Genomic DNA, 13,894 nt, shown 5'->3' with positions numbered 1-13,894 from the left:
ACTATTCCGTATTAAAATAATTACTTTTCATTTAGCGAAATGAATGAAAACACAGTTGCCTTATGTCTATTAAGCATTCGCTTCGATATATGCTCCTGGATCCCGTTCATCATTGGAGGCTGTCTCCAACCGGTTGTAACAAATGAGAGTTTATAAAGTTAAAATGTTTCGATATCCCAGACTTTTAAAACATGCGGACCCTGGTGCAGACATTCCCCTGCTACAGTAAGCCCGATTCGAAAGAGTACGCATTTCACAAACGGGACCCTTCTGTACGTAGTTCAGAATACTGACCTCTTACTACGCCAGCGCTGATACACAACCGGCCTGCGCTTTTAAACCATGCCTGAGTATTCTCAGAGAAGAGGCTCTGTTTGAATTTTCAGACGCCGAGACAAAACTACTTGATTGTAAAGCCCTTTTCGGTATGAAAAAGCTAATATTGTTTGCTTCAGTCCTATGAATTTGTACATTAATCGTCGTACACGCAGATAGATGGATATAAATGCTACATCTTATATTATACGCTCATGCGTCTACACGAGCGCGCACGCACGCACGCACTTGAGAATAAACTTGGAAATTATTCATAGTAAGAATAAAATATAAGGGTTCATCCATCCGTTTTCTAAAACATACTTGTTTGGCGCATATAATAATCAAAAATATGCCATACCGTGATCCTTGATGTTTCCGACGAGATTCGTGTCCTCTTTCAGTATTAACGGCCTGCTGAGTAATGGACCAGTCTGAACACTTTTATAGACCCAAAAAGCTGGGTGTTTTGGAATGTGCCCCAATCATTTTAATCGGACATCCGTATAATGGCCTTTGTCCGGTGTCTAGGCACCACTTTCGGCGGACGCTAAAAAAGTCAGGAATTTGGTTAATAGATTTGTTTAAACATCTGTACGTATCTCCGCAAGACCTTTTCACCTTTGCAAAAATTTTGTTCCGGTCACAAAGTTAAGGGTTATCCGAATTTGATTAATAGATTCCGTTGTAACTGGTAGATTTGATTAAACAGACGCATTCTGTTTTGCTCCGAGGTTAAAGGTCATCAGCGGCTCAGGCCGTTTATGATGCGGAAGTGCCACCGATTCCCCAAAGACCACAGCCCGAGATATCCGCTCTGATTAAGGCATTCAAACTTTTAGAAAAAACTAAACGCCTTTCTTCATGAGGGAGGATTAACAGGGGTAGAAAAAGGGTTGGTTTTAGATCGATTTTAATACAAATTATAAATATATTAATTCATTTAGCATTTAGACGTCTCCAATGTGCTTTAAAAGGGAACTGCTGCATCTTATTTAACTGTGTGATGTTTAAAGGACTTATAGCGAACTAGTTATCACGTTTTTTACACGTTATCATGAAAGCCTTTAACTTTTTAAGAAACATGCGTCGGGGGATTGAATTGTGTATCTGAGTGCTAAGCGCATGGGGATGGGGGCTTACGTTCAGCTGATGAAAAGCATGTACGCTCCTGGACTGAATCAGCGCTGAGCGGGCGTGGGGAGGTGGGGTTTTGGCATCTGTGTTAAGACAATCGCGCACGCTTCAGTAGGGTCTGAATCAATCCTCGTCAGCGCTGCAGGGACATACAGGCTGCAGTTTACAGCTACGTATCTTTTCGGAGGCTGCGTAGAGCTTCGGCCCTGACCATTTCGCGAGCGCGCGGGGGGCTGTCTGATCTGAGAGCCGGACAGCTTGTATTTCAGTGTGCCTGCGGGGCTGCGCAGAGACTGCTTGTCTTTCTGTGTGCGATGTTGAAAGGCTTTTTTTAAACTCAGAGCCTGTCTGTGAGATGGCTGTTGTTCTGTGAAAAGGCTTGATCTGTAAGTGGGCTTAGGTAAAAAATAAAAAGTGGCATACAAATGATATAGCATCGATTAGATAGATAGATATTTTAAAAATAATTGTTACATAGATATAAGGATTCTTACCCAAAGCAATATTGGCAGGAACGGAGCATGTGTGTGTGTGTGTGTGTGTGTGTGTGTGTGTTATGTCCTCGAAAAATGGCCCAGGAAGTGGAGGGGCCAGACATCATGTGCTGCGGTGAGGCTTAGGCAGGCCATTCAGTCTGGGTATGGATAGGAACATGCCTGAACTTGTCCAGGGACCGGCTGCAGCATGCCTGAACCTCTTTGGAAGAGGGGTGGGGGGCTGGGAAGTGGTGGGGGTGGTGATGGGTTCAAGGGGGGCCTAGGCAGCCCTTGGGCATGTCTGAACTTGCCCTAGTGAGATGGGGCAATGCAGGTGGCCAAGCAGGGGCGGGGTGGTGGGGGTTCAAGGAGGGTGGGGGCATCCATCAAATTGCCCTTGACAGTTTCCTGGGGAAAACAGATGGCTGGGCTAAAGGTCAACAAACAACCGGTGGTTGGGGGTGGGGACTTCCTGTCATTAATCAACAGGGGCCCGGATCAAGGTCATCCAAGGTCAACAAAACAACCGGTGGTGGGGAGGGTACTTCCTGAAAGGTCAACAAAGGTCAACTAACAACAGATGGTGGGTGGGGGCGGGACTTCCGGTCTTCGATTAAAAGGGGGCGTGGTTTAATCTCATCAATCAAACTCGGATTAAATTTTGACAGAAGCCGCCTGACATTATACTACTTGGGGTGTTTAATCAGTCCATCCATTATAGTCTTTTGAATCCAGATTTAGACCGGGTGGGGTAAGCTGTAGCCTATCACAAGGCAGTGCTCAACCTTGAACAGGGCACACTCATTCAGATTAGGCCATTGAAGAGCTGGGAGTCTTAAAAACACACACCTCTTTGGAATTTGAAGGGGTGAAACTGGACCTTATGTGGACACGGGGAAAAACATGCAGACTGTAAGACAGCATAACTAACCACTGTGCCACCCATGCTTCTTGGGAAACAACATTGAATTATATAAACATTATTCAGTTAAACAAACCAAAGTATTTGAGCGACATGGAATAATAGCTAGCACTGCTGCCTGATGGAGCTGCCAATCTGGGCTTGAATGTAAAACCAGCCCATTGTGCATGTGGAGTCTACATATTCACCAGTGTTGCTTTTTCGAACTTCTTCCACTTACGGATGATGGAAGCCGTCTGTCCAAATATATGCAGGTATATATCTGACTAGCCGTTTGTGTATGTGTGAGTGACCCCTGTGATAGACCAGGGCTGGCTAGGGTTCATTCCAGTTTTGCACCAAATGTTACTGGAACAGACTCCTGCTATGACCCCTTGTGACCCTCAATTGGATTAGATTTGATAAACGTTCTTAATCTCATTGTGGAGTTCAGATGCATTTAGCAGCAGAATCCTAAAAAACAAGGATACAGACTTGCAGGGCAGATAGTATGGCCAATCAATTGATAAGTAAATAAACTTCTTAAGGGGTACGTTGGGTGGAAGCATTGAATTGCCTGAGAATGTTGTCAAAGTACTGTATGTCTTTTTTTTTTTTTTCTTTCTTCCTTAGAGTGAAATGTTTTACTTTGTAAGCAGTCATTTGCTATAAAACACATAACAAATGACTTCACCTTGATGGCCAGTATTCAGCAGATCTTTTCATCTTTGAAGTTACAATTCAAGCAGTCCATTTGGTAAAATGTCCAGGTGTTTTGTTTTGTTGTTGTTCCTTTTGCAAATGCTTTCATTACATATTTAAATGTGTTTTACACAGCACAAAGCTCTCATTTTGTCCATGTTGTTTGAGATCCCGCCATTTAATGTGTGTCTTGTTTTTCATGATCCTGGAAGCTCAGTTTTTAGCATTTTAGCTGATTTGTTTTATTTTATATAAATCCTTTATGCTTTAATACAGCCTCTTCAAGTGAGGTCATAAACATCAAGAAGTTTTAATTAAAATAAATCCACGCCCATTTTTGATCAAGAACTGTACTTTAGCAGTGGATCAACAACAACATTATATAGCACATTTTCATACAAATCATGCAGCTCAAAGTGCTTTACATGAAGAAAGAGAAAAAAGACAAAATAAATAAAAATTAGAATAAGGGAACACTAATTAACATAGAAAAAACAAAGTAAGGACCGAAAAAAACAAAAAACTCCAGATGGCTGGAGAGAAAAAAATAAAATCTGCAGGGGTTCCAGGCCATGAGACCACCCAGCTCCCTCCCATAAATGAAGCAGTCCTCTTTGTATTTAGGATTCTCTTGGACGGACTTGATGATGATGGTCACGTAGACTTCTGGCTTTTAATCCATCAATGTAGGAACATCACGGTGCTTTGATTAGGTGGTGATGGCGCAGATCGCCACCACAGAAATCCGGGAAAAGGAACAAGAGAGAGTAGGGGTCAGTACAGATTTTAGAGCCACCATGATTTAGTTATTATGATGAATTGAACATACAGAGTATCAGTATTAAGTTAAAGTGAAGTTATGAAAAGGTCATGTTAAAGTAATGTGTTTTCAGCAGTGTTTTAAAGTGCTCTACTGTACTTGCCTGGCAAATTCCTATTAGCAGGCTATTCCAGATTTTAGGTGCATAGCAGCAGAAGGCCGCCTCACCACTTCTTTTAAGATTTGCTCTTGGAATTCTAAGCAGACACTCATTTGAGGACTGAGATCATCACTTCGCTCTTCCAAGCCGCCGTCCTGCTTCTTTAATACCCTGCTATTTTCTCTCTCTTCTCAGTTTTGAACATCCCATTCTAATCAGAAGTCTTTGCTTGTGTTTCATTGCCAAAGTCTACTACTGTGCTTGCAAAGCTGCTGCCTTATCGTCCATGTTGACATGTGAACAATACTTTGAGGACTGTGAACTTCATTACTTGAAAAACCTGCTCACTCCTGGCATGTCGTGTTGACCACTTTTTTTTTTTTTTAAGCGGGATTTGTGGAAGGGTGGACTGCCCGCTCGCTGCATTGCAACTTCACGGTCAGACTTCATGTTTTAAAATGGGCATTTAGCAGGCCAAAGGAATTTTAAAACTTCAGAATCCTTGCAAGTTTGTGAGGAAGCATTGCTTTCAGTCTACACCAGACCTCTGCTAAGTCTTTGACAGAGAGCTTTAAGTTTTAGCTTCATTGGTACGGGCTTACGTCACAGTGCTTTATTTGAATTTTGTCAGTATAAGGTGTGCCCTAAAACTGACTTTTAAACTCCTCCTGTCCTGGCATATGTACAAATTCCTCTGCGAGTGGCGTATCCCATGGGGTAAATAAAAAATGACAGGGCCAGCCTTGCACTTGTAAGCAAACACACATGCACCATATGGGCTATCGTATCGGGATACACCTCTTACTTATTGAATTCAGGTGTTTTAGTCAGAGCCATTGTCACAGGTGTATAAAATCAAACACCTAACCATGCAGTCGCCAGTTACAAACATTTGTGTTCTGAAAAATCCAGTCACTGTGATAGGATGGCACCTTTGCAGTAAGATGGTTTGTGAGATTTCATCCCTGCTGGATATTCCATAGTCCTCGGTAAGTGGCATTCTTGGAAAGTGGATGTGTTTAGGAACGAACAACAGTAACTGAAGTCATCGGGGTCAGCAACTGCTAAGGTGCATGGTTTGTAAAAGTCGCCACTGCTCTACTCATTCCAAAGCTGAAGGGTTCCAGACTTGTGTGCTATGGAAGGGTTTCCATTGCCTAATTGCTGCATGCAAGCTTCACATCACCAAGTGCAATGCCAAGCGTCAGATGGAGTGGTATAAAGCACACCACCACTGGATTGTGGAGCAATGGAAACGTGTTGTATGGAGTGAGGAATCACACTTCTCTGTTTGGCAGTCGCATTCGCTTGAGTGGATTTGGCAGATGTCGGGAGAACCAACTGAAGATTGGTGGAGGAGAGATAATAATATTCAGGGTTTTACGTCCAGTGAAGGTCACACTTAATGCTTCAGCCTTAAAAACATTTTGGACAATGCTATGCTTCTGCCTTTGTGGAAACCATTTGGGGAAGGCCCTTTTCTGTTCTTGCATGACTGTGCCCTAGTGCTCACAGAAAGGTCCATACAAGCATGATTGGATGAGTGTGGTGTGGAAGAACTTGACTGGCCCACACAGAGCCCTGACCTTAACCCTATCAAACACTTTTGGAGTGAACTGAAGCGGAGATTGCGAGCCTGATTGTGTGTCTAACCTCATAAATGCACTACATAATGAGGAGCACAGATTCCCACAGAAACTGTCCAACATCTTGTGGAAACCCTTCTAAGAAGAGTGGAAGCTGTTATAACTGCAAACGGGGGGGCCCAAGTCCATATTACTGTTTGAACGCAGTGCCTTTAAAGTACCTTATGGTGTAACGGTCAGGCGTCCATATGGTGCGCATTTTCAAACTCATAAATCTTTAGGCTTGCGGGCCAGAGCCTCTCCTGGCAACACCGGGTGGAAGGTGCGAAACGACCCTGAATGTAATGCCAGTCCATCGCCCAGGTCTATATCTGCACACCCTCTTGCTCCCACAGCTCCCCGTTTAGAGCTACTAGTCAAACTATCCTGTCTACCTTTGAGAATATGGGAGTAAAGTCCACATGGTCAGTGACCGGGTATGGGAAACTGAGGAGAGAGAGCAAGGGCTTCAGGGCTGCTACCGTCCTCTGATCACCTACAACGTGTAGTTCATCATTAATAGGGGAAAAATTCCAAAAACTGTGTATATTTCCACTTAAAGAGCATCCCATTACATTTTCTTTATATATTGCGATTGGAAAACTTGGCAGCGTCAAAAGGGTTTTTAGAGCAGTAAGAATTTGCTTGACGTTTGGAAGTGAGTGCCCTATCCTTTCAGCTAAAGGACTCCATTGGCTTTGTGTCTACCAGCATTCTGGGGTCATGTAGTAAGCGCTCTGCACAGCCTCGAGAGAACATCTGCATTTGTTTAGGTCCTACTGCACCTTGATGAAACTCCATTTCCAAGAGTGTTTCCTTTTTGGACCTCAAGCTCCCTGAAGATAGTGAATATGGTGGAGAAAATCCACATGGCGCCATGTTCATGACATAAAGGTGGGCAGGCCTTGTCCCTGCAGCCGTTCATATAATTTGAGAATGACATGAAATGCTTGTACCATTTGAGGAACAATCTTTATACCACATTTATTTTTTATGTATGCGTTTTTCCCCCAAAATCCAGGACCTACTAATAAATTTCTGTTCAAAACTTTTAAGACGTTTTGAAAGACAAAATGTAATCGTTTGTGTGCTGAAAAGAAACAAGTTCAGGAGCCTTTTGGAATTGCCTGGATTTCACTATTACTTACTAGTAAAGATCACAAGGAACAGTAATATACAAACAGTTGGACCATTTAAATGATTTAAACGTTTCCAGTCCTGACATAAAAACTCTGTGAGTCTCCTGGCTGAATGCTTGCTTGTTCAGAAGCTCATTGGAATCTGATGGCCCTGTCCCTCAGGAGAGATTGCAGATGTCCTGCCCTATGAAGAGGTACTTAGAATTTCGCTAAGAAGAATCTTTTCACACGAACCATGTCTTGATTAAAGGAGACACACAAAGTTGGAAAGCCCTACAAATGCAAGTCTAAAGTCCCAGGTCTTCATCAATTCACTGTAAAGGCACATTGTCTACAGATGGAGGAAACTCCATACTGCTTCTGTCCCTAGGAGTGACCATCCTACAAAGACCCCATAGGACCCTACAGTCACAGCAAAACCTGGTCTGGTGAGTAGATCAGTAACTGTACCCCATGTCTACAAGTCATGTAATGTGACGTTGGCTTATTCTGATGAAGCACAAATGGTGTACTTAATAGCCAAGTGCAAAAACCTTACACAAGGGGCGAGAGACTCGGTTGTCCTGATGTCGTTATGATGAATAAAGAGGACAGCAATGAATGTGCTGACCATATCTGTCTTCTGTTATCCAGTTGTGCGATGCAGTGGTGACCTGGGCTGGTCTTGCCTTTACACTCCAAATACTGAAGATGAATTAGTTGGGTCTGCCTCAGCTACTTGATCTGCGAAACACGGCTCTGATCATTTCAATTTGTATAGTTGGTAAAGGAATGAATAGATAATATTGGGGGTTGCCTGTTATGTCGTTCATATTGCAAGGGGATGGAGGAGGAGGAAAAGTTTGAGGGCAGCTGATCAAAGTGGCCAATCCGAGATGAGGTCCTAAAGTTAGATAGATAGTGTTTCCTATATTTGTCATCTGTGCTAAACTCTTGTATTCTTCCTAATCTGAGTTTCTTGACATCGTGTAGCTTGTAAAGTGGAGTACGTTAGATTTGGTTTTGTTTAGGTTTGGGCTCAATGGTTTCTGTGTTTCAGTTTCATCTGTGATATCAAAGTTATATTTTTTTCCCCAACTTTTGTGTTGTTTTACCAAATGCTAGTGAAGGTAGGGGGTACCTGATTGGCACCATCTCGGGTCCTGCAGCGAGGGCTACTCAAACAAGTCTGACCAACATGCAGCACGTATTCCTAGAGGCTGTGAGCACCCATCTTGACTATGGGGTGCTCATGAATAACAAGCTCAGTCTTAAACTTCACCACAGTCTGAATGACATCCGCTGCAGCGAACCTGTCAATTTCACTCAGTCTGGTTGAGGGTGACTTAATAAAAATTAAAATAACAAGACAGAAAAAAGGACCCTGGGCCATAGCAGGGCAAACACATTCACAAGTGACTGAGGACTTAAGGCCTCATTTATAAAACTTTTCGTTAAAGTCTGCGCACATCCAAAAAAAAAAAAACAGATTATAAAACCTGGCATAGGCACATCTCTACACAACTTACACTTTATAGAGTGCACCCACTTTATAAATATCCATCCATCGTTTATCCAACCCGCTATATCCTAACTAAGGGTCACGGAGGTCTGCTGGAGCCAGTCCCAGCCAACACAGGACGCAAGGCAGGAAAAAAACCCCAGGCAGGGCGCCAGCCCACCGCAGGGCACACACACACACACACAGGACAATTTTGAATCGCCAATGCATCGAACCTGCATGTCTTCGGACTGTGGGAGGAAATCCACGCAGACATGGGAGAACATGCAAACTCCATGCAGGGAGGACGCGGGAAGTGAACCCAGGTCTCCTAACTGCGAGGCAGCAGCACTACGCACTGCGCCACTGTGCTGCCCACTTTGTAAATATTCATTCATTAATCAATCGACCTCGTACGGATGTAATCACGATGTTGCAGACGCTCACTGGCTGGTAGAGCAGCCTCCCTCCAGATTTCAAATTATCTGCTAATTCACCTATCTAGGTATAATCTGCAAATTTAACCAGCTTTTTACTTATATTCCTATCTAAATCATTTATAAATATTAAAAATAGCAGCGGCCCTAGCACTGACCCCTGTGGAACACCACTCTTAACATCGGCCAGTTCTGATGAGGTTCCTCGCACCATCACCCTCTGCTTCCTGTGTCTGAGCCAATTCTGCACCCATCTAAAAACATCACCCTGAACTTCCACTTCTTTTAACTTGATGCCCAACCTCTCATGTGGCACCTTATCAAATGCTTTCTGAAAGTCCAGATAAATACAAAGTAATATCATAAGCTCCACTTTGATCGTATCCTTTTGTTGCCTCCTCATAGATTTTCAGCATGTTAGTAAAACACGACCTCCCTCTTCTGAACCCATGCTGACTGTTCAGAATAACTCCTGCACAGAGACTTCCTAAAATGTGTCAAGGGTATATATATGTACTCGCTAGCCTCCTTATGAACTTGAGGGTAAATATTATCTGGGCCTGGTGATTTGTTTGATTTCATCTTATTTAATCTGAGCAGCACTTCTCCCTCTACAATTTCCAAATCCCTCAGTACCTCCTTAGTAGTTGCATTTACCTCTGGGAGGTTATCCACTTTCTCACTTGTGAAGACCTCAGAAAAATGTAAGTTTACGGCATCTGCTATTTCATTGTCTGTATCTTTTAATTCCCCTTTACTATTCCTGATGAACTTGACCTCCTCCTTAACTGTTCTTTTACTACTAAAATACTGAAAGAATCTCTTGGGGTCTTCTTTCGCCTTATCTGCTATATTCCTCTCCAACTTTCTTTTAGCCTCCCTGATATCCTTCTTAATGGTTGCCCTCATGTTCTCATACGCTCTACGATTCACTTTGCAGTCATTAGTCTTATATGCCTTTATAAAGCAGTTTTTTCCTTTGCAGCTTCTTTTTTAACTCTTTATTAGCCCACTGCTGAGTTTTTATTTTAAGTTTCCTATTAATTCCAATTTTAGGTATGTACCTGCCTTTTATTACATGTACCAGTGATCCCTCGCTATATCGCGCGTCGACTTTCGCGGCTTCACTTCATCGCGGATTTTAAATGTAAGCACATCTAAATATATATCACAGATTTTTCACTGGTTCGCGGATTTCTGCGGACAATGGGTCTTTTAATTTATGGTACACGCTTCCTCAGTTGCTTTGCCCACTTGATTTCATACAAGGGACGCTATTGCAAGATGGCTGAGAAGCTACCCAATCAGAACACGTATTACATATTAAATAAAACTCCTCAATGATATACGATATGCTTCCCGTGCGGTGCTTTGCATACTTGAAAGCCCAAACAGCACGTATTAATTTTGTGATTGTTTGCTTTTCTCTCTCTCTCTCGATGACATTCTCTGCTCCTGACGGCACTCCTTTGAAGAGAAGATGTGTTTGTATTCTTTTAATTGTGAGATGGAACTGTCATCTCTGTCTTGTCATGGAGCACAGTTTAAACTTTTGACTAAAGGGTGTTATTTCATGTCTAGAGGGCTCTAATGATGTTAAAAAACATATTTAGAAGGTCGTAAACAGTTTTTTTATGCTCTAACTGCGAAAATATTCGATTTATAAATAAAGAATCCTACTTCACGGAAATTAATTTACCGCGGAACGGATTAACTGCGATAAACAGGGGGTTGACTGTATAACATTTTAAATTTGTTCAACTGCCCCTCAACTGTCTCCACACTTAAATGCTTATCCCAGTCTATCCTCCTTGGCAGGGGCAGCTCTAGGCTCGTGGCAGCCCTGGGCAGAGAAAGAATCGGTGTCCCCTTCGGCCGCCAATGTCAGTACTGTATGGTATCTTATGCACGGCGGATGGCCACGTCCATTGTGGACACTGCATAGCCGCCTCGTGCTCGTGACACAAGCGTTTAACTTATGATAAAGTTCCAGATTGCTCCTTTCTGTGACGCAATGAAAGCCTCATGAGCCGCCTTTCTCTTTCGTTTCAAATATCCAGATTTGTTTACTTGAAATCTCTTCATTTTGCTTAGAATGGGTATGCGAATGTCTTGTGTCGCTTATCCAACCAGATATTCACTATGACTATTGTGCTAACACTAATACGCTATTGAAACTAGGTGTAACATTAACTTGTAAGCCGACTCGCCCGCTTGCACTAGCTTCACTTCAGCTGTCAGCTGTGTCATTATTTTCTCTTTAGGTTTTATATTCAATATACAGTTAGGTCCATAAATATTTGGGCAGAGACAACTTTTTTCTAATTTTGGTTCTGTACATTACCATAATGAATGTTAAATGAAACAACTCAGATGCAGTTGAAGTGCAGACTTTCAGCTTTAATTCAGTGGGGTGAACAAAACGATTGCATAAAAATGTGAGGCAACTAAAGTATTTTTTTAACATAATCCCTTTATTTCAGGGGCTCAAAAGTAATTGGACAAATTAAATAACTGGAAGTAAAATGTTCATTTCTAGTACTTGGTTGAAGACACTTTGCTGGCAATGACAGCCTGAAGTCTTGAACTCATGGGCATCACCAGATGCCAGGTTTCCTCCTTTTTAATGCTCTGCTAGGCCTTTACTGCAGTGGCTTTCAGTTGCTGTTTGTTTGTGGGCCTTTCTGTCTGAAGTTTAGTCTTCAACAAGTAAAATGCATGCTCAATTGGGTTAAGATCAGGTGACTGACTTGGCCATTCAAGAATTTTCCACGTCTTTGCTTTAATAAAACCATGGGTTGCTTTGGCTGTATGTTTTGGGTCATTGTCCATCTGTATCATGAAATGCCGCCCAATCAATTTCACTGCATTTAGCTGGATTTGAGCAGACAGTATGTATGTCTCTGAACACCTCAGAATTCATTCGGCTGCTTCTGTCCTGTGTCACTTCATCAATAAACACTAGTGTCCCAGTGCCACTGGCAGCCATGCACACCCAAGCCATCACACTGCCTCCACCGTGTTTTATGGATGATGTGGTATGCTTTGGATAATGAGCTGTTCCACGCCTTCTCCATACTTTTTTCTTGCCATCATTCTGGTAGAGGTTGATCTTGGTTAATCTGTCCAAAGAATGTTTTTCCAGAACTGTGCTGGCTTTTTTAGATGTTCTTTAGTAAGGTCCAATCTAGCCTTTCTATTCTTGAGGCTTATGAGTGGCTTACCCCTTGCAGTGCCCCCTCTGTATTTACTTTCATGCAGTCTTCTCTTTATGGTAGACTTGGATATCGATACTCCTACCCCCTGGAGAGTGTTGTTCACTTGGTTGGCTGTTGTGAAGGGGTTTCTCTTCACCATAGAAATGATTCTGCAATCATCCACCACTGTTGTCTTCCGTGGACGTCCAGGTCTTTTTGCGTTGCTGAGTTCACCAGTGCTTGCTTTCTTTCTCAGGATGTACCAAACTGTAGATTTTGCCACTCGTAATATTGTAGCAATTTCTCGTGTGGGTTTTCTGTTTTGCAGCTTAAGGATGGCTTCTTTCACCTGCATGGAGAGCTCCTTTGACCGCATGTTGTCTGTTCACAGCAAAATCTTCCACATGCAAGCACCACACCTCAAATCAACTCCAGGCCTTTTATCTGCTTAATTGATAATGACATAACGACGGACTTGCCACACCTGCCCATGAGATAGCCTTTTAGTCAATTGTCCAATTACTTTTGAGCCCCTGAAATGAAGGGATTGTGTTAAAAAAATGCTTTAGTTGCCTCACATTTTTATGCAATCGTTTTGTTCATCCCACTGAATTAAAGCTGAAAGTCTGCACTTCAACTGCATCTGAGTTGTTTCATTTAACATTCATTGTGGTAATGTACAGAACCAAAATTAGAAAAAAGTTGTCTCTGTCCAAATATTTATGGACCTAACTGTATATTGGGATTTGGCGGCCCTGTGCAGGTCCACATTATGCACGTGCCTAAGGTCGCCCCTGTTCCTTAGACTTTGACGCATTTCTCAAAATTAGCCCAACCAAAGTTCAGCTTAACGATTTTAGTCTTTGCATCGGCACTCTTACAATACACTGAGAACTGAGTTCTGAATTGAATACTGACTTCGTGCCCGTCACTCATTTCAACTCCAGCTCCATCGCTCTATCAAAAGGCCAGCATGTCTCAGCCTTTAGCACTCACCTTCTCACAAAGCATGGAACTGCCGTGACACGAGTTGTGTCCTAAGAGTCGGCGCTTCTGTTTGCTGGCTACCATAATGACTCCTTGTGGAATACAGCTACTAATTAAGACAATTCTCCATGGTTTTATTACGGCTCACTCAGCGTTCGTCCCACTGCTTCTGGGTGAATTACATACAAACAATGGGACGTGCTTTCGACCAGAGTGTCAGGAGTTAAAAAAACAATGGCGTGAATTACAAAAGCCGGTCTGCGAAAACAGGCGGCTTGAATTTAAAGCTGGCCAGGTGTGCCCACAGCCTCGACTTGCCACGCTATGTGCCCTGCTGGTTGGGTTCACGCTTGTCATACTTGTTTCTCACAAAAGTCAGCGACGAGCCAAGGGGCACTGCAGCCACCCCACTAGGCTCTGCGAGGTGCATTGATATTTGAAGAGGGCTGGCGTTCTGAAGCTCGTTTGCACTGCCCTGGAGCTCATCTGCAGTAGAAGTTCAGAACTTTAATATTTCATTGGCAAACGGCTACACTGCCCACGAAGTTTGGGTCATGTTTCCTGACACTTTTTATAAG

Source organism: Polypterus senegalus, chromosome 1, assembly GCF_016835505.1.
Source record: "Polypterus senegalus isolate Bchr_013 chromosome 1, ASM1683550v1, whole genome shotgun sequence".
In the NCBI taxonomy this organism is placed as follows: domain Eukaryota; kingdom Metazoa; phylum Chordata; class Cladistia; order Polypteriformes; family Polypteridae; genus Polypterus; species Polypterus senegalus.
This window is presented reverse-complemented; position numbering follows the sequence as displayed.